The sequence below is a fragment of the Trachypithecus francoisi genome, unplaced genomic scaffold, assembly GCF_009764315.1.
Source record: "Trachypithecus francoisi isolate TF-2019V2 unplaced genomic scaffold, Tfra_2.0 Lachesis_group1, whole genome shotgun sequence".
NCBI classification, from domain to species: Eukaryota; Metazoa; Chordata; class Mammalia; order Primates; family Cercopithecidae; genus Trachypithecus; species Trachypithecus francoisi.
This window is the reverse complement of record NW_022681454.1, coordinates 46312222-46339367: the sequence shown is the minus strand read 5'-3', so window position 1 is coordinate 46339367 and position 27146 is coordinate 46312222. Positions and strand designations below refer to the sequence as shown.

General features: G+C 36.4%; 1 protein-coding gene across 12 annotated transcripts in view; it reads left to right on the top strand.

The window, feature by feature from the left end:
* Nucleotides 1-4166: 4166 nt before the first annotated feature.
* PTPN13 (protein tyrosine phosphatase non-receptor type 13) overlaps nucleotides 4167-27146 on the top strand; it is a 227187-nt gene continuing 204207 nt past the window's right edge. For 10 of the 12 annotated variants that reach the window (XM_033214164.1, XM_033214160.1, XM_033214163.1 and 7 more), the window contains exon 1: nucleotides 4171-4646. The gene's annotated coding sequence lies outside the window, so the exon portion shown is untranslated. Of the gene's footprint in view, nucleotides 4647-27146 lie in introns of all 12 variants that reach the window. The other 2 variants (XM_033214154.1, XM_033214165.1) reach the window with 2 other exon arrangements.

Sequence of the window (27146 nt, the reverse complement as noted above, 5' to 3'; positions counted from 1 at the left end):
GGAAGCTAAAGTCAAACAAATAGATATTATGAAGTTAAAAAAATCAATATATTAGATGAGTAATATCCTTTGGAAAAGGATATTTAAGTGTGTGTGTCTGAAAAGATACACAAGAAATAACTAGGTTTCTCAACACTGTAACCTGAATGATACACATCATCCTGCCCTTTACCTGTACCTGGTTGACTGCTTGAGTCTGCTGCTAATCATTCGAATTTATAATTTATTTTAATATTTTTTATGTAACTCTCATTCATTTATTTTCTTTTTAAGACTCTTCTTATTTTTGAATGGCACTCTTCCAAATGAATATTTAAATTATTTTACCAAATTCCTAAAAGTATTCTGTTGGACGTTTGATTAGAATTATACTGGATAGGCCGGGTGTGGTGGTTCACGCCTGTAATCCCAGCAGTTTGGGAGGCCAAGGAGGGAGGATTGCTTGAGCCCAGGAGTTTGAGACTAATCTGGGCAACATAGCAAGACCCCTCTCTACAAAACTTTTTAAAAAATTAGCTGGGCATGGTGGTGTGCACCTGTAGTCCCAGCTACTTAGGAGGCTGAGGCAGGAGGATAGCTTGAGCATAGGAGGTCGAGGCTGCAGTGAGCTGTGACTGCACTACTGCACTCTAGCCTGGGTAATAGAGCAAGACCCTGTCTCAAAAAAAAACCAACAACAGAAAAACCAAAAGAATTATACCGGATATATAACTTACTTTTAAAAGATAATTATACATTGTTTCAACCTTGGTATTTAAAAGTATATCTCTTTTTTATTTTAAACATTGTTATTTCTCATAAGTCTGTCATGATTCTAAAATTTTTTTTAGAGATGGGATCTTGCTGTGTTGCCCAGGCTAGCATGCAGTGGCTATTCATAGGCACAATCATAGTCCACTACAAATTATATCATTTTTAAAGTATGTCTTATAACTTTTGTTTATATTTTACATTATTTATTTATTTATTTAAAATAAATATGGGGTCTTACTATGTTGCCCAGGCTGGTCTTGAATTCCTGGGCTCAAACAACCCTCCTGTCTCAGCCTTCTAAAGTGCTAGGATCACAGGCATGAGCCACCATGCCCAGCCAGTTTTATAAATGTATTTTAGTGTTTATTTTTAGCTACTTAAATTTTTGCGGCTACTGTAAGTGGGATGGATTCTTTTTATATTGTATTTTCAAATTGGTTATGATAATACATGAGAAAGCTCTTTTCGTATGTTTTTATTATTATTATTGTTGTTATTGTTATTTTTGAGGCAGGATCTCACTCTGTTGCCCAGGCTGTAGTGCAGTGGTGTGATCATGGCTCACTTCAGCCCCAACATCCTAGCCTCAAGCAATCTTCCCACCTCAGCCTCCAGAGTACCTGGGACTACAGGTGCATCCCACCATGATTGGCTAATTTCTTTATTGTTTATAGAGAAAGTGTTTCACCATGTTGCCCAGACTGGTATTGAACTCCTGGACTCAAGTGATCTGTCCACTTCGGCCTCCCAGAGTGTTGGAATTATAGGCATAAGCCACTGTGCCCCACTCCCTGTAGGTTAATTTTATAACTAGTTATCTTAATTCATCTTTTATTGCCTCTAAGAGTTTTTCAGTTGATGCTTTGGAGTTTTCATATTATTTGCAAACAAATGACAATCCTGACTTATTTACAGTACTTAATTTCTTATTTCTATTTTATATCTAATTGCATTGGCTATCATTTCTATTGTTACAATGTGATAGTGAACATTCTTGCCTGTACTTGACTTCAATAGGTATAATTACAATGTTATGTTTTAAAGGAAGTTGCTGGCTTTAGGATAACACATATATATTTAAATTATTCCAAATTCTAATTTTTACTGGGAATGATGCTGGACTTTACAAAATCCTTTTCAGCATCAACTGAGATCCTCATAATGTTTTCCTCCTTTGACTTATTAATATAATCAAGCATATGAGAAAATTTTCTATTCTTGGACTATTGCCATACTATATACATGAAATAATTTCTCTTACTTTTGGTATATCATTTGTAATGTAGTGCTGGGTTCCATTTGTTAGTAGTGACTTACATTATATCCAAAAGGAATTTAACCTGTAGATTTCCCTTGTGTGTACTTTTTATCAGATTGTATTTTAAAACCAGTCTTTCAGCTCATCCAAAACAGAGGGATTACTGGTGAAAATGCCTTGAGGGCAACCACCTGAAATGGCCTTAATGCAAAAAATAAATAAATAAATAAATAAGAAGAAGACAAAGAAAAGGAAAAAAGCTAACAACACTGTGGTTTGTCTACTTTTGTGAAAATTTACAACACTATACTTGCTATACCTTCTTTCTGATGTGAATCCACAAGCTATTGCAGCCATTAATTAAGGATATTGCTTTTCTTTCCAATAAATACATGAGCTTTCTTTCAGAGGCAAACAGAGGCAGATGTTTCATGAAAGTTTCTGTTCTTCCCAACCTGCCTTTCCCACCTCCCTAAGAGATGAACCAGAACATTTAAAAATGGGAGAAGAATTCATTCACTTGTGTCTCCAGTCCAGGGAGCCTGGCCTGTTATTTACTTTCACCACTCATCCCTGCTGCTGCTCCTTAGTTTTTGTTGTTTCCCTCAACTGACTTTCCTCATCTTTGCTGCATTCATCAAAGCCCAGGGTAAATTCCCCTCTTTCATAAACTGAGGAATCTAGCCCATTTTACATAGCGGACTTTCTCTTATCTGCTACCTACTCAAAGTTCGGCTGCGCATTTTAGCTATTATTATTCTCAAATTGTTTCGAGTGCTAGTTTTCTTTCTTAGGTTCCAGGTTAGCTCCTTGGGAGCAGGGACTTATCTTAAAAGCCTGCTGTGCGTTTTCCGTTGTGTTTAGCCCTGTGAGTAATCACATTCAATGCATACTTGCAAGGCATATTTGACTGAAGATATCTATCATAGTTATTCATTTAGTAAATGATATAATGAAAACTCAAGTGCTCGCCAAAGATAAATCATTACTATTAATTCCCTCATTTATCATACATGTATGGCAGCCTCAGGGGCTAGGGAACGTAGGATTGCTGCTTTGACTTTCTTGGGGAAGCCAAATAAGCCTCAGATCCCTCCACTTTGGAGCCAGGCATGAAATTCAGATTTACCTAGGGCTCAACATTAACGGTCTCAGAATAAATTTATCTTCAGGTACCCTTTCCAGAGTGGACCAGTTTACCTTATACCTCTGAGAATAAACCAAAACTTTCAAAACTCAAATCACAGGATATTATTTGTTCATGAATTCAGCAAGACTCTTTTGTTTAACTATTGAAACTCAAATATTTCGGCTTGCAGCAAGGAGGGGTATAGCTGTCTGGATATACCTTGGCCAAGTTTTAGTGTATACAAAAAAGCTGGAAGTTATCGACTCTGTTAAACCTTTTCCTTAAATTTTCAAACTTCGGGATTATTTTAGTCTCACAGAAAAAATAACAAGGCAAGTATTTACAAACTTTTTTCAAAAATATGAGAATCTGAGTTTTCCCTAGGGCATTTGGCGTTGTGCTGTCACCACACCTTTGAAGATCGCTTTACAACCGTGGGAAAACTCACCGGGTTTTTTTCGTTGACCCCGCCATTTCTAAGTTGCTGTATTGCTGTAGGGAGCTGGCAAAGCCACGCTCTTCCTCTCCCCCATTCTCCTCATCCTTTCAAAGTCCAAAGCGCCCGGTGAGAATATAGAAACAAGGCTGCGAGGCAGCGAAGGATAAGGGAGGAGCCAGCACTTATGCATTTTTCACTCTCCTCCTCACTCCCTAGGGTCATGAAGTTCTGTTTCTGAAGTTAGAAGTGTGGGGGCCGTCGGCTGCATTTTCAACTTGGCCTAAAAGTTGGAGTTCACACTGCAAGGCGCTAGGAACTTTGCCGCTCGGTCACCAACGTGAGCCTTCGGCTAGTCCGAACAACGCGAAAAGCCAGGCCCAAGGCACCGGTTGTCATGGCAACCGGGGCGCTGGTCTCCCGGGCTACCTCGTCCCTAGGGAGGAGGCGGAGCTGGGGGCCAGGCGAGCCAATGAGGTCGAGGGGAGCTCGGGGTCGGACATCTGCGGTCCTCCCAGAGCCGGGGAATGGTTGAGTGACACGACCGGGGGGGCGGAGCCGGCGCGGCTGCCCGAGGTGGAGCTCGAGTAGTGCGAGTAGCTCCGGCGGCCGCACTGAGGCGAGGGTGACACACCATGCTCACGGTCCCTAGAGACCGTCGTGCTGGCGAGCTGCGCTCCGTAGCTCCCCGGTCCGCCTCGGCAGCGGTCAGAGTCGCCTACAGGAGTTGAGCCGCCCGCGCCGGAACGTTCTGGTGAAGCTCTTGGAGGGGCATCGAGCACAGTAGGGCGGCGGGGGTGCGTTGAGCGCTCGGGGGTCCGGCATTCGGCTGGGATCGCCGCCGGAGGGGCGTTTCCGAGGCGAGGAGGAGGAGGAGGAGATGCTGCTCCTCTTCTCCCCCTCCCCAGGCTCCTTCTCCAGCTCTTTCAGCCCACGCCCGCAGCCGCTTGTGGGAGAAGAGGTGGTGGCTCTCGGCGCCCGCGGCGGCTGCCGGCGGCCCGCCCCGACGCCGCGTCCCCGCAGCCCTAGCCCGGCGCTCCAGTAGCAGGACCTGGTCTCGGGACCAGCCGGTAAGGAAGAGAGCCGCCCTGGGCTCTGCGTGGCATGTGCAGAAGTGCAAAACAAAGTACATTGCGCTAGCTCTCTTCCTCCTGTCTTTGCTTTTGCTCCAGTCCCTAAACCCAACTCCTCTGTTGCCCTGGTAGAAGGAACTTTTCTTTGGTTGTGGTGGTAGGGTGTTTTTGTACGTTAGAGTTGGGGGTGGGGTGACTGGAGTGGGGAAGAATGAGATGAAACTCCATTGCGGAGTAGGTAGATCCATCTCCTCAGCGAAAGAAAGCCGGATCTCGGGAACGAAACCCACAGGGGGAGTACGAGATTGTGGGGTAATAGGGAGTGACATTGCCCCGTCGTGCTTGCACAGCTCGGCTCTGTGCGTGCTTAAGGGAAGGGCTCCCGGAGTCTGTTTCTGATTTCTGCAAATGATTGTGGAGATGGTGTGGTTAGAGGCCGCCCAGAAGAATGTGTATGTGTAAGGGCTCGAGAAGGGGGTGGGATGGCGGGGAAGCGGAGGAAGAGGGGACAGAGAGAGAGAGACAGACACTGTCTAATGCAAGCTCTTTTATTGCTTTTCTTCTGCTTGCTAAAATTAACACTTACCCTCCGGCCCCCTAGCCCCACGGCTTTGCTCATTACGTGATACTGTAAGAGCAGACAACTGGGAAGCTAAAGTTAAACCAAAGTCAAGAAAATTCTTAAAAAGTTTAATTTCCTTGTGTTGTGAATATAATGGAGAGAGGAAGATGGGGAGAAATATCACTAAGAGATTTACAGCAATACAGTTTTCATTGGCCGTACACGTATATGATCGACACCACCGCACACTTCCAACTAATCTGTTCGACAGCCTTGTGTCATTTTCATTTAATTGCATCTTTGAAACAACAAACGCGGTGACTTCATAGGGAGCTGCCTGGAGCTGAGCTCCCTCTCAGAAAATGGGGCAATCGGGTTTGTTTTCAAGGCAGGACCTGAACAAAATGTAGGACACCTGATCTGTGAGATGAAGGGCGCTGGTAGCTAATTATAAATTTTAAGATTTTAAAATTTATATCTAGAAAGTTTACTAAAGGATGGGGGAAAAAAGTAAAAGTGGATGTATTACGAAACAAGCTTTAGTATTTTCCCAAATTCTTGATGACTGTGTTGGCAGCGTCCAGGTGAAAACTTGCTTCATGCTCATTGGCTGCTTGTAGTGGTGCCAAGATACAAATTATTTCTCGTTTTAATATCACTAGGAGCATTTTTTAGTAAATTCATACATACATTGATTTAGTAAATTTATACAGAGGCTCATTGACTGACGTCCAATCTTGTTTATTATACTTTGTTCATAACATTGTGTTCTACTTGATGTTCTAGAGGCTTTGTGGGAGTATGTGTGGGGAGAGGATAGGATGGAAATTAGAACTAAAAATAGAAAAATATTTGAGGTTAGTTGTTAAGAAAAGGTCTGATTTCATAGTGTTTTTCACTTTTACAATTAGAAGTGTATAGCTTGCTTTACCATTATGTAGGTTTATCTTTGAATTTACATTTGTCTCAACATTTTTACTTGCATGTTGAGCCTACTTATATTTTCAAGGGTGATTACCAGCATCCAAAAATATAAATGGTTTTTCATGTCACAAGTTACATACACGCACACCATTAAAACCAGTGTCAATTTAAAAGTCAGATTTTAATACTATGATAGGGGTCACGTTATAAAACTTACATTATCTTTTTGTTGTTGTTTTTGAGGGCTGCCTCCTAAATACAGTATGTGAATGTGGGAATTAGCTAATCATTTGTTTTGGAGTATAAGATGGTAGGTGATCATCTTTAAATGAATGAAATTTGTGTATTCTTTGTTGTTGAGAAAAACAGATGTTGATTTGTTCTGTCTTTAATATGTTAAGGGTTGGATGGAGAAGTGTTGTAGCTTCTCCCATGTCAATTGAGTGTATGTTTTTCCAGCTCATCTTAGTGCCCAGCCCCAAATGTACTGGAGAGAAGGACTATAAGGGATAAACTATGACTTCTTTCTTTTTCCTCTTCACCCTCTTCTTTTGACAGAGGGTGTAATTTTTAAATAAACCCCAAAACATTTTTATGTATAATTAAATTATAATTAACACCATTCAAAATGGAAAAGAAACACAACCATACTCCAAGCCAGTGCATTTAGTAGTTACTCCTGTCAACATATACTTGTTTTGGAATATGCTTTGGGAGAACTATGTGGTTCAAAGTGTTCTCCCATTGGCCTCTGATGCAACCAAGTATGACTCATTTGAGTTAATATCACTTTACAAGGTAGGGGCCTGAGAAAGGAGAATAGATAATGGGTCTCAGGATAGAAGAATCAGTGCTGATGGGAATGATGAGAATTTTTTGGTCTGGACTTCTTTTTTTTTTTTTATCCCTGAAAAACTCTCTTTTAATTTGAAAATTAATATGGGTCAAACAACTCAGGAACTAAACTTTTTAGAGATAGCTTTTAAGATAGGGTCTCTCTCTGTTGCTCAGTTTGGAATCATGGCTCACTGCTGCCTCAGCTTCCCAGGCTCAAGCAATCCTCCCAACTCAGCCCCCAAAGTAGCTGATACCACAGGTGTACAACACCACACCCAGCTAATTTTATTTTATTTCTTTTAAATAGAGACAAGGTCTCGCTGTGTTGACCAAGGCTAAAAGATAGCTTTTAATGAGTACATTAATGTAGGACTTTTGATGGTTTAAGTTAAAGTTGAAAGTTTCTTTTTGTTTGTTTGTTTGAGATGGAGTATGGCTCTGTCGCCCAGGCTGGAGTGCAGTGGCGCAATCTCGGCTCACTGCAAGCTCCGCCTCCCAGGTTCACGCCATTCTCCTGCCTCAGCCTCCCGAGTAGCTGGGACTACAGGCGTCCGCCACCACGCCCGGCTAATTTTTTGTATTTTTAGTAGAAACGGGGTTTCACTGTGTTAGCCAGGATGGTCTCAATCTCCTGACCTCGTGATCTGCCCACCTCAGCCTCCCAAAGTGCTGGGATTACAGGTGTGAGCCACCACGCCCGACCAAAAGTTTCATACTAGCTGTAAACGTCCCATCAAAACTCCGTCTGTAAACTGCTTTGGGAGATGGAGTTCTAATAATCCTTGGAGTTTGGGGAGAAAATGAAAACACCTTTAAGACCATTATTCTTGTTTAGTGTCAGGCACTGTGACTAAGCACCCTGCTCTGTCCTGCCCAACCCTGTTCCCAAGAATGCGTGCCTGTCACTAGTAGTAAGGCAGTAGGTGGGCCATTGGTTAATTTCTCAGGATAAAAAGAAAGCAATTCCTACATAATCTTGTATAGAGTTAAACCGTAAACTTAACATGTTTTTTTCCAGAGTTTGCTATCAGATGCATAGGAAATACAGGAATAGAGTCTGGTTTAAGTGCTTGTTTAGATGTGTTTGCCTTATCCTGTGCTCTGCCATTGAATCCTGCTTTTTTAATTTTTGTTTTGTTTTGATTTGTTTTCACACTGGAAAAGTATGAAAATTCTCTGAAACAAGCTGTCTCAAAGAAAATCCTTCTGCCATAGTATAAAGAGTGTGGAGGACTCTGCTGTCTGACAAGTATGTGTCCAAATCCTAGAGACTATTAAAGTTTATATTTAATAATTTAATAATATATACCTCTCAAGGCTTTTTTATTTTGGGGTGTGTGTGTGTGTGTGTGTTTTGAGATGGAATCTCACTCTGCTGCGCAGGCTGGAGTGCAGTGGCACAATCTCAGCTCACTGCAACCTCTGCCCCCCATCCTGGGTTCAAGCAATTCTCCTGCCTCAGCCTCCCTAGTAAGCTGGGATTACAGGCATGCGCTACCACGCCCGGCTAATTTCTGTATTTTTAGTAGAGACGGGGTTTTGCCATGTTGGCCAGGCTGGTCTTGAACTCCTGACCTCAAGTGATCCGCCCACCTCAGCCTCCCAAAGTACAAGGATTACAGGCGTGAGCCACTGTGCCTGGTCCCTCTCAAGGTATTTTGAGGGTGAAATTAATATATGCAAACGTGGTTTAAGTGCAAGCTGACACTCAATATTTAGTTTGCTTCCTTCCTTGCAAATTTTCTTTAAAAAATTAAAATTAAATAATCACAAACACCTATGACTACTCAAATCATTCTTGAATGTGTAGCTTGAATCTGGCTGGGCAAAAGGCACTCTTTACCTACTAGCCAATAAATATCTTTGGTTGCATACTTCATCTGTGCTTAATAAACAGTTTCTTTCTTTTTCTTTTTTTCTAGTTTAGTACTATTCAAGTCTGCCTATACCTTAGAATCACCTGGATAGCTTTTTTAAGTTTGTTAAATTTTTTTTAAGAGACAGGATCTCACTCTGTCACCCAGGCTGGAATACAGTGGTGTGATCATACCTCACTGCAACCTTAAATTGCTGGGCTCAAGTGATCCCTCTGCCTCAGCATCCTGAATAACTGATACTACAGGCATGTGCTACTCAGCCAATTTTTTATTTTTTGTAGAGATAATGGTCTTCCTATGTTGCCCAGCCATGTCTCAAACTCCCTGGCCTCAAGCAGTTCTCCCTCCTTGGCCTCCCAAAGCACGGGGATTACAGGTGTGAGTCACTGCCCCAGGTCTGGATAGCTTTTAATAATCTCCATGCCCCGGCCTCAACTCATACTAATTAAACCAGAATCTTTGCGGACGAGACCCTGGCATCCGTATTTTTAGAAACTCCTTAAGAAACTATAGTCAACTTTGGAACCAATGTTCTAGACTCTACTAGAATTTAGTGTAGAAAATTTGGTTCCCACAAATGCAGCAACATTTTTTGTGTTGAACTGTATTTTATGTTTATGTATTTCTTCTACATAAATCTTAAGAATTTAAAACACAAAAATGTCTCAGAAGCATCTATATATATGCCTATCTACAGGACTTTTTACTATTTGGATGAGAATTTAAGGTATAAATATTTCCCTAGAGCTATACTGTCAAATGTAGTTTCCCTGGCCATATATGTTATGTAAATTTATATTTTAATTAAATGAGATAAAATTTAAAATTCTGCTTATTACAACTAGCCATATTTTAAGTGCTCAGGAGCCACTTACACCTAGTAGCTACTGTAGCAGACAGCTCAGATATAGAACATTTCCTCATCACAGAAAGTCCTGTACTGCTTAGAGGTTTTGAAATTTGTATATGTTTCTTATCATCTGAAATGGCATATGTATAATTCCTATGTTATTTCCTTCAGATTTATAATTTAAAAATACATTGTGTTTTTTTTTAAGTTACTTTTTTTTTTAAGTCAGAAGAAATACCACATTTTTTATACATTTCCTCTTTCCTCAGTCTTTTGTACCTAGTTAAAGGTTTTTCTTTTCAAAGTTAACCAAGAAGAGGAAATTTAGTGTCCTTGTTTTTATTGCTTATATCAGTATGCTGTAAACCTAACTAATGGTTTAATTGCGCTTGTGTACTGCAAAAGTTTCAGGTCTGGAAATGTGATGTCCCAAAACACTGAAAATAGTCTCATTTCAACACAAATGTTAGGATTTGTTTGAAAATTTTCCTTTTTGATAAAGATATTTTTTCTTTTGCATACAAAAATTCTGAATTATCAAATCATGTGATTGAGTTTTCAACAGAAAACTGTTTTATTAGTTTTAACATGAGCATAAAGGTGTGAGAGAAAATTTTTTTCCTACAGGGGAAGGCATCTCCTTGAAAATAATGAGATTCCTAAAGAATTCCCAATGTTTGGAAGCTAAGACTGTGTCATCAAACTTAGTGGTATTTGACACTTAGGTAACTACTGATGCACAGCTTAGAAGAAACTGCTGTATGGTTCATCCTATACCTCCTCCTTACATACCTAAAAAAGATGTTTCCTAATCAAAGTTTTATTGGTTTAGTATGCTCTGAGTAGAATAGGAACAATAATTAATTTAAATTAAAAATATTCCTTCTTGGTAGATGATATTTTATTTTATTTTATTTTATTTTTATATAACCACATGTTTTTTTACCTACTCTGATCAGATAGATTTGTATATAGAACATTGGGAGTTATATTGTTGAAAGAATGCTTGATGGAATGTTTTGTGTACGATATCATTTTCATGTTTTAATGCTTCCCCACTTAGTTGTAATAGAGTCTATGGAACAAAAGTGAAACATTCTTGTTGAACTTAAATTAAGGTTAGGATGATTATGTAACCTGAGATTGTGTTAAAGATATTCAAAGTTGTGTTCTGTTTTGTTTTTTGAGGAAAGGTATAGCCTGGGAATTTTTAAAAATTCTTTTAGCACTATTTACGTATTTTTGCTTCTTCTAAAAAAGTGTAATTTTAAAAATAAACATTTAAATTATTTAGGGGATGATTATTTTAGGTCTTAATGTAGTTAAATATTTCTTCTGGAACATGTAATTCAGTTTTTGAAGCAAAAATAATTAGTATTTTAGAACACTTCCCTTGTCAGTGTCTTTTATATTTCTGTCTTTAGCTGAGATGTAATTTCATGAAATCATTTGAACACAATATTGATTAAATTCATTCTTTACACAATCTGTTCTAATTTTATTTTGATGCTGGTTTCTCTGCCTGGTTCAAGGAATGAGCTTAAAGCAATGTGTAACATATGTCAATTTTCTAGTACTGTATGAAAATTTACCAAGACTGAAATGTGTTTTTGTAGCTGTACTTCATGAAAGCTGTGACAGGTGTTTAAAAACAAACAAAAACCTAAAAATTAAATAAAAAATCACTACAATAACATAATAGAAACTTTAGTTCCAGAAGGTTTGGTTATCAAATCTACACCAGATAAAATTATTGTAGCTATACTATTCACTTGAGTTCCATTGGAGCTTAAATTCTGGCACTGCCTTAAGGAGTACAGAAATGAAAAACAGGATATGTGTTATTACATAATACCCAGAGATACTGTAACTTCAGTTATAATTCAAGGTAACATATTCCTCTATGTTCATAGTTTGTGGCATATGATTCTTAGAGTTACAATGAAAAATTTAGAATATATTATTCTGTAATATTAAAACTTAATATTTAATGGAAATTTCTCATTTTTTAAACAAAAGAAAATATTTGAATATGGTTGCATAATATATCACACTCATTGGTGTGAAGACCAAATTGAGCTCTGTTTTTAAGGTAAAATTTTATCTGAATTTTTTTCAGGTTTACGTTAGTACATCAAACTTTCTAACTTTAAAGGGGTTTTAAGATTGTATTGAGATACTAAGATTCAACTGAAAAAATGAGTACTACTGTTCTTCCACCTGCGGGGATGCTTAAGAATCACTGTCTATGAACCACAATGTTTGAGTATTTTTCTAGATGACTCTGTAATGATAAATCTGGGCTTATGCAACATTTGTATACCTAGTTCCCTTTTTAATTGTTCCTTATTCATTAATTTCTATTCTTTGCCAGACACTCTACTGGGCACTGGTGGTGCAGTTTCCGAGACATTTCCAAGGCCTTTCCAAGACAGGCAACTTAGTGGAATAGTCTGAGGCCACATAGCTTTAATCATCTGAGTTCATGCTGAATAAATCCATGTATTGGCAGGATGTATTGCACAGAGTAGCTGTGAAGATTAGATTAAATAACATGTAAATGGCCTTGTAAAACTTTACAGACATTTGGGTACCTACCTGAATATATATACAGGTGATTTGTTTTTAGATGTTGCTGTGCATGGTGTTGACCACTTCTGTTTGATTTAGAGAAACAGTATAGTATGGTATTTAAAGCATAGACTAGGAGCCAGAATGCCTGGGTTTTTATCTGACTCTGTGGTTTAGAAGCTCTGTGACCTTGCCCAAGTTGCTTAACCTTGCTGTACTTTATTTTCCTCATCTTCAAAATGAGGATGATAACCAAGCCTACTTTATGGGATTGTTGTGAGAATCAAATGAGTTAATACATGTAAAGCACTTAGAATAGTGCTTAATACATACTATGTATTTAATAAATATTAGCTATTATCATTTTTAGTATACTTATATTTGATTTATAACAGTGTTTTTTAACATTGGGTACAGGTAATATATGAACTTAAATATGAGTTCTTGTTTCAAAGTTTATAGGCCTACTTTGTTCCTTGGGCCACATGTTCCTTCCACTCATTGCTTGGGCTTGTTGATATATGTGATGTGTGCCTGATTTTTACACACTTACTAGAACTTGTGAAATGAATGTCATCTTTTTCAAACTACTATAATTATTTTTCTGTTTTTTTTTTTTTTTTTTTTTTGAGACAAGGTCTCTGTCACTCAGGCTGGAGTGTAGTGGCCCAATCACAGGTCACTGCAGCACCTCAACCTCCCATGCTCAGCTGATCCTCCTACTTCAGCCCCGCAAAGCACTGGGATTACAGGCACCTGCTGCCACACACATCCGGCTAATTTTATTTGTATTTATTTGTAGAAATGGGGTCTCCTTATGTTGCCCAGGCTGGTCTCAAACTACTGGACTCAAGCAATCCTCCTGCCTCGGACTCTCAAGGTGTTGGGATTACAGGATGAGCTGCAATGCCCGGCCTCAAACTACTCATGTTGAGAACACTGTATTTCCTGTTTGGGAATCACTTTTAGGCCATATGGCATATTGTTTTAAACATCCTTTTTGGTGGCATATCTCTTCTTTGAGAGTAGGTTTGATTTAATTAAATAATATATTTTTTCATGTTTTAGAAAGGTGAGTGATAAGAAGTATAATTTGCATTAAAATGAAAAATGGAGTATAAAGTAAAATGAATATTTTTAAAAATCTAAACATAATTAGAAAAGAAGATTCCAGAAATATTTTTGATAACATTGTCTTTGAGGACAAATGTACTTTACCCTTCTGAAGTGTCTATTTAGAAAGGTGACACTCTCAGATATGTAAATTGTAGTTTGTTAAAATGTACATGTTCACAGTCTCAAACAGAATTATTACTTAATATTTGTGAATCTTATGTTGTGATGCTTCTGAGGCTAAGTACTGTGTAATATAACCTAAAATTCTTCAGAAAGTGTTTGTGATCTCATTTCCGAGCTGATATTGTGCATGCTTTTAGCAGTTTTTCATTTAAAATTATTTGGTATTTCTCATAGAACTTTAAATATGCTCTAATGTATGTTATGAATCCCCAAGATATGATATGTATGATTTTTCATTTATTAACTACAGAACTCATGACACATCTCTTAGCACCTCTTACACCCAGTTCCCTTTTTTAACTATATGAGTCATTACATATATATGTTTTACATGTCATTTGGTCTTCACAGCTATTCTCTGCAATATACCCTGCCAATAAATTGATTTATTCAGCATGAACTCAGATAATTAGCATCACTCAGATGATGCTAATAAAGTACCTTGACCTAGTGGATATTTAAGAAACTGGATTTACTCTTCAGGGAGACTAGTTCATGGCCATTAAGATCATTTGGTACTTTTGTGCTTTGCATTGTTTGATATTTAATTATTTGTAATAATGTGATTAATTTATATAATTAAAAAATCAGTATTTGACCTACTATTGAAATACTAAATTGAGTTTATTGTTAACCTTTTAACAAGACAAAATTAATATCTATTTATATTCATTCTTAAGTATTTAGCTTTTGTGAAAACTGAACTCAGGTAGTGTTATGACTTGTTTATTCATGTTTAGACCTAAATTAAGAAGCACAGTATAATAGAAAGAGCAAACATGTTGAATTTGGGTAGTCCTCGGTTTGAGTTTTAGCTCTTTTAGTAATTAGAATGACTTTGGATAAATTTAATCTATGTCTGATCTGTAAAATGGAAATAATAATATATATCTCAAAAGGTTTTGTGAGATTTATTCCTGAATTATACACATATAAAATGATTGGGCATAGCCTACTGATTCTGTTTACAGGAATTCTTTACCTTTACTTCCCTCTTCAACTGTGTTACTGAGAGAAATAGTCGCCTAATAAGTCTGATTAATAATGCTGAGATAAAAGCAGTTTATCTCTTTATCACTCAGATTTTAGCCTCTTTAGTTTACATTGGTTTGATTAGGCCACTGCTATTGCTTTGGTTATCAGATTGTTTTATATGTAAGATCTTTTTAGGCAGAGTAGCTACATATAAGCTAGACTAAAATGGTTGACATTTTAAAGGAAACAAAATAGGTAAATCTGCCATGTCCCCTTGAATATGTGAAAAATACAGAAATTAACAGAAAAAAATACCACAGCATTATTTGACCATTTAAAAAAATAGCAACAATTATAAATGTCTTATAAATACATTTAATTTTTTTGAGTGTCCTTTGTCTCTTGTGTAAACTAATTATACTACTGTAACATATTTGACCACTCTATGTTCAGAATTATTTTCCATAATTTGAGAAATACTGAAAAATAAAAGAAAGTGGTTCCTACCAAAAAACTTAAAATCTTGCTTAAAACACACAGAGAAAAGACAGGAAACCATTGTATATTGTAAAATAATGATTAACTGCAATGAAAGTTTTAAGAAAGTGTGGTCTGATTTAATCAGGATTCACTTGGGGAGTAGAGCGTGAGCTGAGTCTTGAAGACATTAAATGTCTGTAGATGAGAATGGTATGTCATGGAGCAAAACAAAAGATATGAGTAAGTGAATTCATTAGGGAAGTGCTTACAAAGAAATGCTGAAGATGCCCTGTCAAAGTGAGAAAAGGATGAGGACAGAGAAGGGAGTGCCTAAGAAACTAGGAAAATGTTACGTTAAAGAAAGTGCCTTAGGAGAGTCGAGAGTAAAGGACCAATAGTTCCAGATGCCACAGGGAGCCTAAGAGAGAAGGCTAAAGAAAAGTAGAACATTGTGATCAGTTGACTATTGCAAGGATAGAAAGGAAATTGAAATGGGGGATGATATTTGGTTTCAAAATAGTTGAGAGTTGGATGATCTGATCTATGAGGTTTCATAGGATCAGAACATTTTTCCTTTTTAAGATTAAAGGTGGTGAAAGAACAGATTGGTTATATGAGATTAACAGATTTAAAATGGCAGAAAGAGTGAGAATCATCTCCTTTTATGAGGATTGTCTGGATGGTAAAGAATGAGTCCTAGGTAGAGGTATTCATTTTAGTCAGGGGGAAACAACTTTTTTCTGTAAGATTTAAGAGAAGGCTACAAAGATAGATGTGGACCTATTAATGAATAGAAATAAAAATAAGATTTTATAGATATTTTATACTTAATGATAGTATCTTCAGAAGGTGCTGTCATAGGAGGCAAGATTATCGCCAGGTATTATTTGGGTAGTGGTGAAAATAAAGAGAGATAGGTAAAGTTGGGAATCATGACTGTTGGGAAAGTAATGAGAGGTTGATAAAGGATTTATAGAGGCTTTGTGAGTTTGAAGTTGAATAATTTGAATAGTGATGGCTTCAGTCCACATTTGCAGAAAATGAAGAGTAAAGTGAAGACATTATTGCAGTCTATAATAGTCAAGTAAAATACGGGGCTTGTAGTAATGAGGAAATCCCACTGAGGCTGGGAGGACTGGGTGAAATAGAAAGTGATTTTTTTAGCACTTTCTAAATTTGCTCAATAAGCCAACTATTAATTGAATTAAAGATATTTATCATTTTCCTCTATCTGCCACTTTTTTAGAACAAGCCGACAAAGGATCTTGATGCTAAAACAAGTATGTGATGTTTGTTTAATTGAATATGCTGTGTGGATTAGTTATTGATTGATTCACTTAACCTGGGATTAGGGATTGTATTTAAAATGAGCCACCTACACTATACATTTAGAAAAACTGTTTAAATAAAAATCTCATTCTGTTTTTTAATATTCTGCTATACTAGTTGGTTTTATATTTGCCCCTAGTGTGACTTTACTGTTAGCCTTTATGCTTATTTATTATGATAATCACTAGAATTTATAATTTAAAATTAATTGGAAGTGCTTTCCACAAGTTGCTTTGACTACTTTCTATAGAAATAGAAATGAATGAATGAAATAATAAAAATAACACTCTATTCTCCTCTTACAAATTAGCATTATGCTTGGCAGATATCCGTTCCTAAAAAGTTTCTAAATGAATGGCATCTTTCCATCTGAAAATCACATAAATGTTTTATTTGGTGTACCATCAAGTGCAATGCAATTCAATAAATAGGTTTAGTATTTTACCCACTCAAGACTAGATTTTTTTCTTAATTCTTGAAATAACATTATGAAACCCCTTGACTCTACAAATACGTGGTTGATTGTGTAAAGTCACCTAGTTGCTTGTTAAATAAGAGCAAAATTCAGTGTAGACCTCTAAAAGTACTATCTTAGCTAGCCGTATCATCTAAAGGATTGTCTTTGCCTTGATTAGTAACTGTCCATAATGGTGGCCAGTACATTTTCTGCTCCTTTTTGTATTTCTAAGAAAAATAAGTCAAGAGGAAATAATGTTATTCCAGATGATAAATTAATCCTGGAGTACTTAGCGTTCTTTTAAATTCATTAAAGTTCTTAATCATATAAAATAAGACTTAAAAATTTGATTCTGTCTCAAGATAAAAACTATAATGGTATGTGCTATAAACAGTGAAATTCATGTTTATGATTCCTTTAAAACTATTAATCTCGTTTTTAAAAAAAGTCTTTAAATACCCTTACTACCCTGAGGGATATTAGAAAGATTTTTATATATCCATCTACATTACACAACCTTTTTGTACTACATGAAAATATTTTAAAAGATATCTACGCTGTCTGTAAATAAGATTCTATGCTATTATAATCTGTAGATTAAGCCAATAATTTATATGTGTATGTTTATATTGTCTTTCACATCATCTAAATGAACACTGAAAATGATTCCAATGATAAGGTACTATTTGGATTTTATTGTGTACTAGGCACTCTATTTTAAGAAATCGACACATAGTATATTGTTTATCTTTATAGTCCTATTGAGGTACACGCAATCCTGTGAAGTAAATGCTATTATTATTTTACAGATGAGAAAACTGGGGGCTTAGAGAGGCTTAATGAGAGGTAGTGGAGCACACACTTGAATCCAAGTCTGTCTTACTGCAGTCGATTATCATAACTATAACTTCTCATATCAATAGTGTCTTTTAACATGAGCAGTATTAAGGTGGAGCAAAAAATTGCCTCAATTTCCTTAGAAAAGATGAAAGAAACCTTGGCAGTCTAATTTGGCATCTAAATTCATGAGATTTTTTATGAGCTTTCAAAACAGTTCTTGGAATAATATATTTTCCTTTTAGCTTTTCTTTTTTCAAGGTCTTCCTCTACTAACTTGTCACTTTTGGTCTTCACAGCGCTGAGTTCCTATAAAACTGTTGAGTAAAGTAAAGATAATGAAGTGCCCTTTTGAAAATCTTTTAACAATGTTTAGATGCTCATCATTTGTGGTAATATAAAATTGGAAGCAAATAGGTTAGAGAATAGGAATGATTTATTCTAAATCCTTACAATAGAATTTTGTGGTCATCAAAAATTAGATTGATAAGGAGCTTTTTGTAACATGGAAATATAATGTTAAATAGATAAGGTAAAACCTGGCTAATAAAGCATAATCATAACTATCGTTTTTGTATTGCCTTATTTTTTAATAAAAACTTTCATTTTAAAAAGGCCAGAAAAAAACAATGAGGAACATTATAAAGATTTTTATAAGGAGAACCAACCTATTTTAGGAGTAGAAAGATTAGATTGTGAAGAATTCATTATGTATAGAATCTGATTTGTTAAGTTGAGAAACGAAGTATGATATTTTGCCTGAAGATTTTTTTTCTTCTAAATATGAAGGAAGCTTACCGATTCTAATGCATTATGTTATTCTAGTCAATTCTTGGAAGATTTACTTGAGGCTGGTTTGCTGCTTTACAAAGATGATTAGGTAATAATAATGATAGTACATGCTTATAAAATTAGGCTGGGTTGCTGCTTTACAAAGATGATTAGGTAATAATGATACTACATGCTTATAAAATATACTGTTTAATAAAAATTTAATTCCTCAAAACAACCTTATGGTAAATACTACTATTATCTTCCTTTTTATAGATAATGGAAACAGAGATGCACTTATATTAATTAATCTGCTCAAATACAGATGGTAAGTGGGAGAGCCAGCATTTTGCATGTAGGCAATCTGGTTCCGAAGCCTGTGTGCCCAAACACTACACACTAGGTAATTTAATAGTGAAAATCATTTATAACTTTTAGTTCAGAGTTGGAAATAATTATCTTATTAAGGTAATAAGGTAATGGCCTTTTTAAAATGAAAATTTTTATTAAAAAATAAGGCAATACAAAAACAATAGTTATGATCATGCTTTATTTGCCAGGTTTTACCTTTTATCTATTTAACATTGTATTTCCATGTTACAATGGAGAATAGTTTTAAAAATCATCCTTTGGTTTGGTTAATGGCAGTTATTTACAGAGCCCCAAACTGTTGCTGACTGCTAACAAAGTTTCTTTTCTTCTCCTTTGAATTGACTCTTTCAGTAGGACTGGATGCTTTGTATGTGATGTAAAAAGTGTCTGAGGAGAACTATGAAAGTTTCTAAATTTTAGTTTATCACATAGTTTTAGAATTCATTCACAATTGGTTGCCATTTGCTCTTAGTTGGAGAAGTGGACTTTGTAGCCTAGAGTTCTTTAAGACATCAAATTGGAATCACTATTAATCCTTTCCCTCAACTGGCTGTCTTCACATCTGTTTTTTTTCTTAAGAGTTATGTACTATTATCCTGATGCAAATAGTTTAGATGATCATGTAGTTCTTTTATTAAGTAAACAGTTTTGTTGTCCTCTGAAGAGGATGAGTTGCGCAGACTTTAGTTATAACTGATAAAGCTTATTATTAAGTATGTTATTTTATAGAATAGGTAAAACTTGTATTTATATAAGGTTGAAAATGTACAAAGATTGAAAAGTAAGTCGTCTTTCTTTTGCTTCCAAGTCTCCTTCCTGGGGTGCTTTTCTGTATCCTTCCTTGTCAGTAATGTCACCGAAGCCAGGAGGAGACATTAATGTTGCACTAAACTGGTATTTTAGTCTCCCTCAGTGTGAAACTTTATATGTACCCTGGTAGTATGCTATAAAGCTCTTGGCTTTTTAAAAGAATTTATACAAATAAAGTATTCATCTTTTATATATTAAATAGCATAATTTCTTTTTTCTGCTTTTCTTTTTTTTCTCAGATTACCTCATTAGTCAAACATGTTTCACATTTTTGACCTCTTAATCCCTTTCTTTTGTTAGCACTTAAATATCAGTTAGTAGTAAAAGCAAACGTGGATGTCTTAGCAGTACTAATTTTACAGTTTTGTTTAAGTTGAAAATTTTCTTTTAATTGAGTTTGACAAATATTGGATACGACTGAAGTTGGATTATTTTACAGTTGGAAGGAGAACTTAGATCTATTTCAGTTATCTTATACAGCATTGGGGTGCAAAGAAGCTAGATATATAGAAATTTTAAAAAACATGTTTGTTTTTCTAGTTTTCTTTCCTTGGCTTAAGTATGAATACTAAGACTAAATATGGAGTTAGTCTTATTATGTACCTAAAGTTTAGATTCAACATGGTAAAACCCCATCTCTACTAAAAATACAAAAATTAGCCGGGTGTGGTGGCACGCACTTGTAGTACCAGCTACTCAGGAGGCTGAGGCAGGAGAATCACTTGAACCCAGGAGGCAGAGGTTGCAGTGAGCCAAGCTCATGCCACTGCACTCCAGCCAAGCGACAGAGGAGACTCCATCTTAAAGATAAGATAAGAAAAATTTTGGGGGTACTTCCTGCAGCCCCAGTAATCTGTAGTTTAAAAATGTGCCCCAAAGACAGCTTTCCTACTATTAGTAGAAAATAAGAACTCTTTTCAAAGTATCTTTCTAGGAATCTATCTCCCCTTTAGAGAAATTAGAAAATTTGGTCATGCTTTTATGCAGTTATTCTCAAAGTCAAAAAATGTTAGTTTCTTAGAATATTATTGTACGTAGCGTAAATCAAGTGTCACTAGCCTAAATGCCTGCAGGGGCAAAAAAGGGGCCAGGGCAGTTAAGTGAGGAGGAAAACAATAGTGAGCGATGGAAACTGTAGTGAACTAAAGAGCTCAGACTAGGTAAAGTGGGAAGCTACTACCCACCTTGAGTGCTGCCACATTCCCCCCCCCTAATTTTTGTATGAAATCTCTCTAATTTGTGAAGACTTGTAATTTGTAAATGTTGGGCTGCAAAGTTACACTTTTGCAAATATGGTGTAGGCCGTTGTCCTATAGGCCAAATAAAACATGTCAGCAAGCCAAATAAAGCCCATGGGCCACCCGTATGGATTTTATGCCATAGATTATCTTAACAACCTTACACTTGCATAAACTTGCCTATTTTGTTTTGACACTTATTAAGGGATAATGGTGATAATGATTCCAGCTGTATGTTTTGATTAATATTTTACCTTAACATATTAATGAAGTAAATAATTGGATTTTTTTGTGGAGGAAGAGAGAGCAAAAGACTAGTTCCTAAAATGTATAGAAGATGATGTCATATGTAAATATATGACTTGATTTCCATTATTTTTCTAGAAAAATTTTATTCTGAGTCCCTTTCATTCTCAAGTTCTGCTATTCCTTTTTCCTACTTTCACATTCAGTATCTCCCTGCTTCTCCCACGATTGTTATTTTCATTTGCAAGAGTTATAAAATAAAAATCCTCTTGTAGAAACCCTATAGAAAGTCAATCACTTTGTGATTTATTTAGCTGCACAAACTTCCAGACGTTCTTCCCCATAGCATTACAATTCTTTACTTAGTCTTAATATTACTTCTTTTAAAATTGCTTTTTAAGCAGAAGAATGGACTGCCTTTAAGGCAGTTAGTGAAAAGACCCACAGAAACAATCTAGAGGGATGATCTCATAACCATGTAGGATTTGACCCCACTCCATCGGAGATGATTGAACTGAGATGCCATTTACAGTGGTTTAATACAGAGAAATAAGCATAAGTTAGTGAAACTTGTAGCCAAGATGGAATAACAGGGATAAGATTTACCCTCCTGCCTGCAAAATACTAGAATAAGGACAAAATATGTGAAACAACAATTTTCAGGACACTGTATATCAGATAATAAAGGGCAGTGATCCATGAGAGATGGAAACAAGATAAGCCTTATTACTACCTCTACTTACTACCTTGAGAGAGTTTCCAGGCTGTGGCATATAGTGGGAGAAACCAGATGGAGAATGGTAGACTCGCTGAGTTCAGGAGATGGAGCTGAGAGTCTGAGGAGACCAAGGCAGTTAGAGTTAACAGGAAAGAGTACTAGAGAAGTGAGAACTGCAGAGAAAAATCCCTGGAGATCTACAGATGGTCCCCTTTGAGTATTCAGCTGAGTATTCAATATTACGTGCATGTCAGGAAATGACCAGAGACCTGACAAGGAACCACACGAAAGGATTCAAGGAAACCTTACTTGTGCTCACACAGGGCTAGGAATAGTGCCTGTTCCCACAAACTGGGCTACAAATGTTCAAGATTTATGAGGCACTGGGTAGAGCACACAGAAGAATCTTGCTCAGTAGTGAGGAATAGTTAGCCCTAGACTGAGTACTGCTCCGGACAAGTCCAACAAATCTTTAAAATAAGACCTGAAAAGATAAAATGTTGAAGTTTTCAAATAATTTAACTTCAAGCCTGAGCAAAACTCAAAAATATTTACAAATATTTGGCACCCAACAAGATAAAATTTACGATATATAGCATCCAGTAATTTTCAGGCACACAAAGAAGCAGGAAAATATGATCTATAATGAGAAGATAAATCAATAATCATAACTGTCTCAAAACTGATACAGGTTAGAATTAGCAGATAAATACTTTAGAAATTTTATGTAACTATATTTCATATGTTCAAAAGTTAAGTAGGAACATATTAAACCTCTAAAGACTCAAAAAATGAACAGAATATCTGAGCTGTGGGAACTTTAAATAGCTCAATATATGAAATTTGAGTCCCCGAAGCAGAGGAGAGAAGAAGCATGATAGAAAAAATATTGGAAGAAATAATGGCTGAGATTTTTCTGGATTTGATGAAAACTATAAACCCACACCTTCAGAATCTCTGTGAACACAAAGCATAGGAAACATGAAGAACATTACACCAAGGCACGTTGTATTCAAACTGTTCAACACCTCTGATAAAGAGAAAATCTTAGAAGCAGTCAAAGAAAAAGAAAGCCAGAGGAAAAGGCAAGCAAGCATGTGGGACAGAGAGAGGAAACTGGGTTATGTACAGAGGAACACAGATGAGGATTACAGTATATTACTTGTCAAAAGCAATGCAAACAAGAAGAAGGCACAGTGACATCTTTAAAGTGCTGAAACTGTCAACCTGAAATTTCTACCCAAGGAAAATATCTTTCAAAAACAAAGGTGAAATAAAGTGGTTTTTTTCCCCCCTAGATATACAGTAGCTGAAAGAATTGATAACCAGCAGATCTGCATTACCAGAAATGTTAAAGACAGTTGTTCAGGCAGTAGGGTAATGATACCAAATGGATTTACACAACTAAATGAAGAACACTGGAAATGCTAACTACATCGATAAATGTATCTGATACTTTCCTAATTATTGAAATTGATAATAGGCTGAGAAAAGTAAATTGGCCCACTTTATAAGACTTTTAAAGTGCAGTAATGAAATAATAATGGCTAACATTTTGACTACTTACTATGGGCAGGGAATATTACCTTGGGGGCCGATCATGTGGGTACCCTCTGCCGAGCACTTACCAAAATTCCAAATTCCCATAAGGAAAGCAGGTGTTCAGCATAAACCATATTGTTTGCACAAATAATTTAGACACACAGTGTGCCACTTTTAAGAGTTTGGGGAGTAGTGGCTGGGCGCGGTGGCTCACGCCTGTAATCCCAGCACTTTGGGAGGCTGAGGCGGGCGGATCACGAGGTCAGGAGATCGAGACCATCCTGGCTAACACGGTGAAACCCCGTGTCTACTAAAATTACAAAAAACTAGCTGGTCGTGGTGACGGCTGCCTGTAATCCCGGCTACTAGAGAGGCTGACGCAAGGGAATGGCATGAACCCGGGAGGCAGCACTTGCTGTGAGCCGAGATCGCACCACTACACTCCAGCCTGGGCGACAAGGTGAGACTCCACCTCAAAAAAAAAAAGAGTTTGGGGAGTAGTGAGAGCCGTCCTGAAATCAAAGTTCTCAGATGCCAGCCAAAGGTTAACCTTGCGAGCAGGCCTGCTATGTTAATTCTTTTTTGCATTGCTAGACGAAGAATAAAGACATTTCCCGTCATGTATCTTTTTGTTAGGAAGGAAAATCTTTCCTGGTTTCTCTCTCACTACATTCTATCTCAATACCATTAGCTAGGCTGGGTTGCTTATATCCTCACCGCAGTAAGACTGGGAAGTTAAATACCTGGAATTTCTGACCTCTGTATTGGAAGACAGATTCTGCCAACAAGGAGGAAGGGCAGTGGAAATGGAAGAAGAATATCTGTTAGGAGTTGTGTGTTTTTCTAACTCATAATTGTCAATCCTATTGTTTTTAAGGGTAAGGGACTCAGAGATACATGGCTAGGAAAAATAAGCACCATGGCATTTACTTTTTATATAAAATACAATCAAATTTATTAGCAAATTTTTCATTATATAGGTTAGCTTTTGTTGTAATATGCAAGACACATTTGTAGACAAAGTGTTTAAGACAAAATCTATGTCAGTAAACTGAACAGAAAACCCAAAAATTACCCCTGTTTATAAACAGAACAAAATAACCCCACTCTAAATTACTCTGTTTGATTTATTAGTTTAAATGAATTGTTTTTACTAAAACTGTAATACTGCAATTTTATTTGCACACAAAAATTTTTGTCAACACTATTGTATGGTTGATTTTACAAATTGATAAGATACTATTCTTCAAAAAGGATAATTTTTTTTTTTTACTGTAAGAAGTTTAATCATTTCTCAGTAAAGCTATTATTTCTTGGTTTGACTTTTAAAAATTTCCTTTGCTTCTGACAGAATACTTTTGACATAGTCAATTAAACAAATAGCCAATTCATGCCAAAAAAACAGTTGGAATTATCAGATAAATGTAAATGGGTTTTTACAGTGAAACAAAAACCATCAAGATATATTTCCTGATAATAAGGTTGTGTTGTCTTGCCATGGACTAAAACAAAGCAATCCTGTAATGGAAAATGTAAAGCTTGCTTACCCAAAAATCTCAGTACTAAAGGAATGCTACCAATTCCAGTAAAGTATTGTTGATTTTGGAAATAACTTCTAACGTTAGACTGCTAAGATGTAGATTTAGATTTAAGAAAGCTGAAATGCCTTTCATAAACCTCAGACCTAAAAATTATACTTGGTTTTTGAATTAAGAAAAAAACCTGATTGTATTATAATTGTACTGATTACCTAAGATGTAATTACTAATTGAAGTTAAGGGATTGTCATCCAGATTCTGAGCATTAACTAACAAGTTTGAATCTGCTACTGAACTACATGTCTAGTCCTAGCATATATTATAGTACACAATTTGTTTTTAGCAGATTTTTCAAGTTCCTAGGAATTAATGGACCTATTAGTTGTAGGTTTTAAGAGTAACTCTTTCACGGTCTGTTGATTGGAACTAAGGATTTATCATGTTTTGTTAGTCCAAGTGAAATTTTAGAAGATGGCATATGCTATTGAATTGATTTTGTTTTCTGTTAGCCGAATACTTTTAAGAATGACTTTCTAATAATGCAGATATAGAAATTACATAGTGACTATGCCAATAAAACCTGACAAGCCATTTTTAAGTTGAACCATAAAGATGATCAAATATTATTAGTTTCATATGGTTGAATCTGATATTTATATGAGTGTATTTCTGCAAGCACAGGTACATAGTGTTGTTATTCAGTAGAATATTTTGTGTGTTAATTCTGTTTTGATCCTCATTTTCATTCCGTACTGTCTGTCAACCCTGAAAGTTATTACTTGTAACAAGTAGGAAGCAACTTGTTAGAAAATAACATATATTAATTTGCGTTCATTATAGCATTTTACAGACAATATAGTGTTAGACTTGGAAAACATGTTAGAGGTCCTCTGAGGCCACCCCAGTCACCTAATATAGGAAAATCCCTATGACATCCTCTCCAGATGGTTATTTCCCTCTGCTTAACCACTTAAGGACATTATCTCAAGAGTTTTTCTATATTATTAGAACGTACATATACGATACTGAAAACTACCCAATTTTAACTCACTGGCCTCAGTTCTGCATTCTGTTAGGAATACCATAAAAAGACTACTTCTTCCAGATGGCAAATGTTTAAACATTAAAAGATAGACATCATATCTCCTACTCTCTTCCCCAAGAGAAACAGTTCCAGCTATTTCCAAGTCATAGGCTCGAAACTTAGGATTTAAAGAACTTTAAGGATTATTCCAGCAGTAATCTGATTTATAGGGTCTAAGCTACTTTCAATTCGAATTCCCTGCATTGTCTGATACAGTGCCTTGTAAATAATGAGCACTGAATAGATATCTGTTATGTGACTGTAAGACTGAGAGGGCAAATGAGATTTGAGTTTATTGTCATTCAGTAAATATTTATCGAGAATCTGTTGTGTACTTATTGAGAATCTGTTGTGTACTGGCAGTTGTCCTAGACATTTGGGGATACACTAGTTAACAAAAGAGACAAAATCTCTGTCCTCATTAATTTTACATTTTGTTGTCAAATACATTCAATAAAGATTAATTCTATAATATCAAGTGTTGTAAATGTCATGAAGTGTTATGTAATTGGTTAATGATATGAGAGAGTGAGGGAGTGGCTGATGCTGGTATTTTAGATTGAAGTGGTCAAGGAAGGCCTCATAGAGATGTTACCTCATAGAGATGAGGTAAGAATTGATCAATGAACTGAATGAAGTGAGGCAGCTCAGACATGTGGATATTTCAAACAGGAGTTAATATAGTTTAGATATTTGTCCCTGCCCAAATCTCATCCTGACATGTAATCCCCAGTGTTAGAGGTGGGGCCCAATTGGGAGGTATTTAGATCGTGGGGCCATGGCAGGTGGGTGGGCAGATTTCTCATCTTGGATCATCCCCTTGGTGATAAGTAAGCTCTCGCTCTGGGTTCATATGAGATCAGGTTGTTTAAAAGTACACGACACCTCCCCACCTACGTTTTCTCTCCCTTGCTCCTGCTTTCACCATGTGACGTGCCTACTCCCCCTTCTCCTTCTCAGCTTCCTGAGATCTCCCTAGAAGCCTCCCAACACCATGCTTTCTATAAAGCCTACAGAACCATGAGTCAGTTAAACTTCTTTTCATTATGGATTAGCTAGCCTCAGGTATTTCTTTATAGCAGTGCAAGAACAGCCTAATACAGGAGTGTTCTAGACAAATGCAAGGGCTTAATTAAGAGTCACGAAGACTGGAGTTGAGTGTGCCAGGATTGAAGGGGAG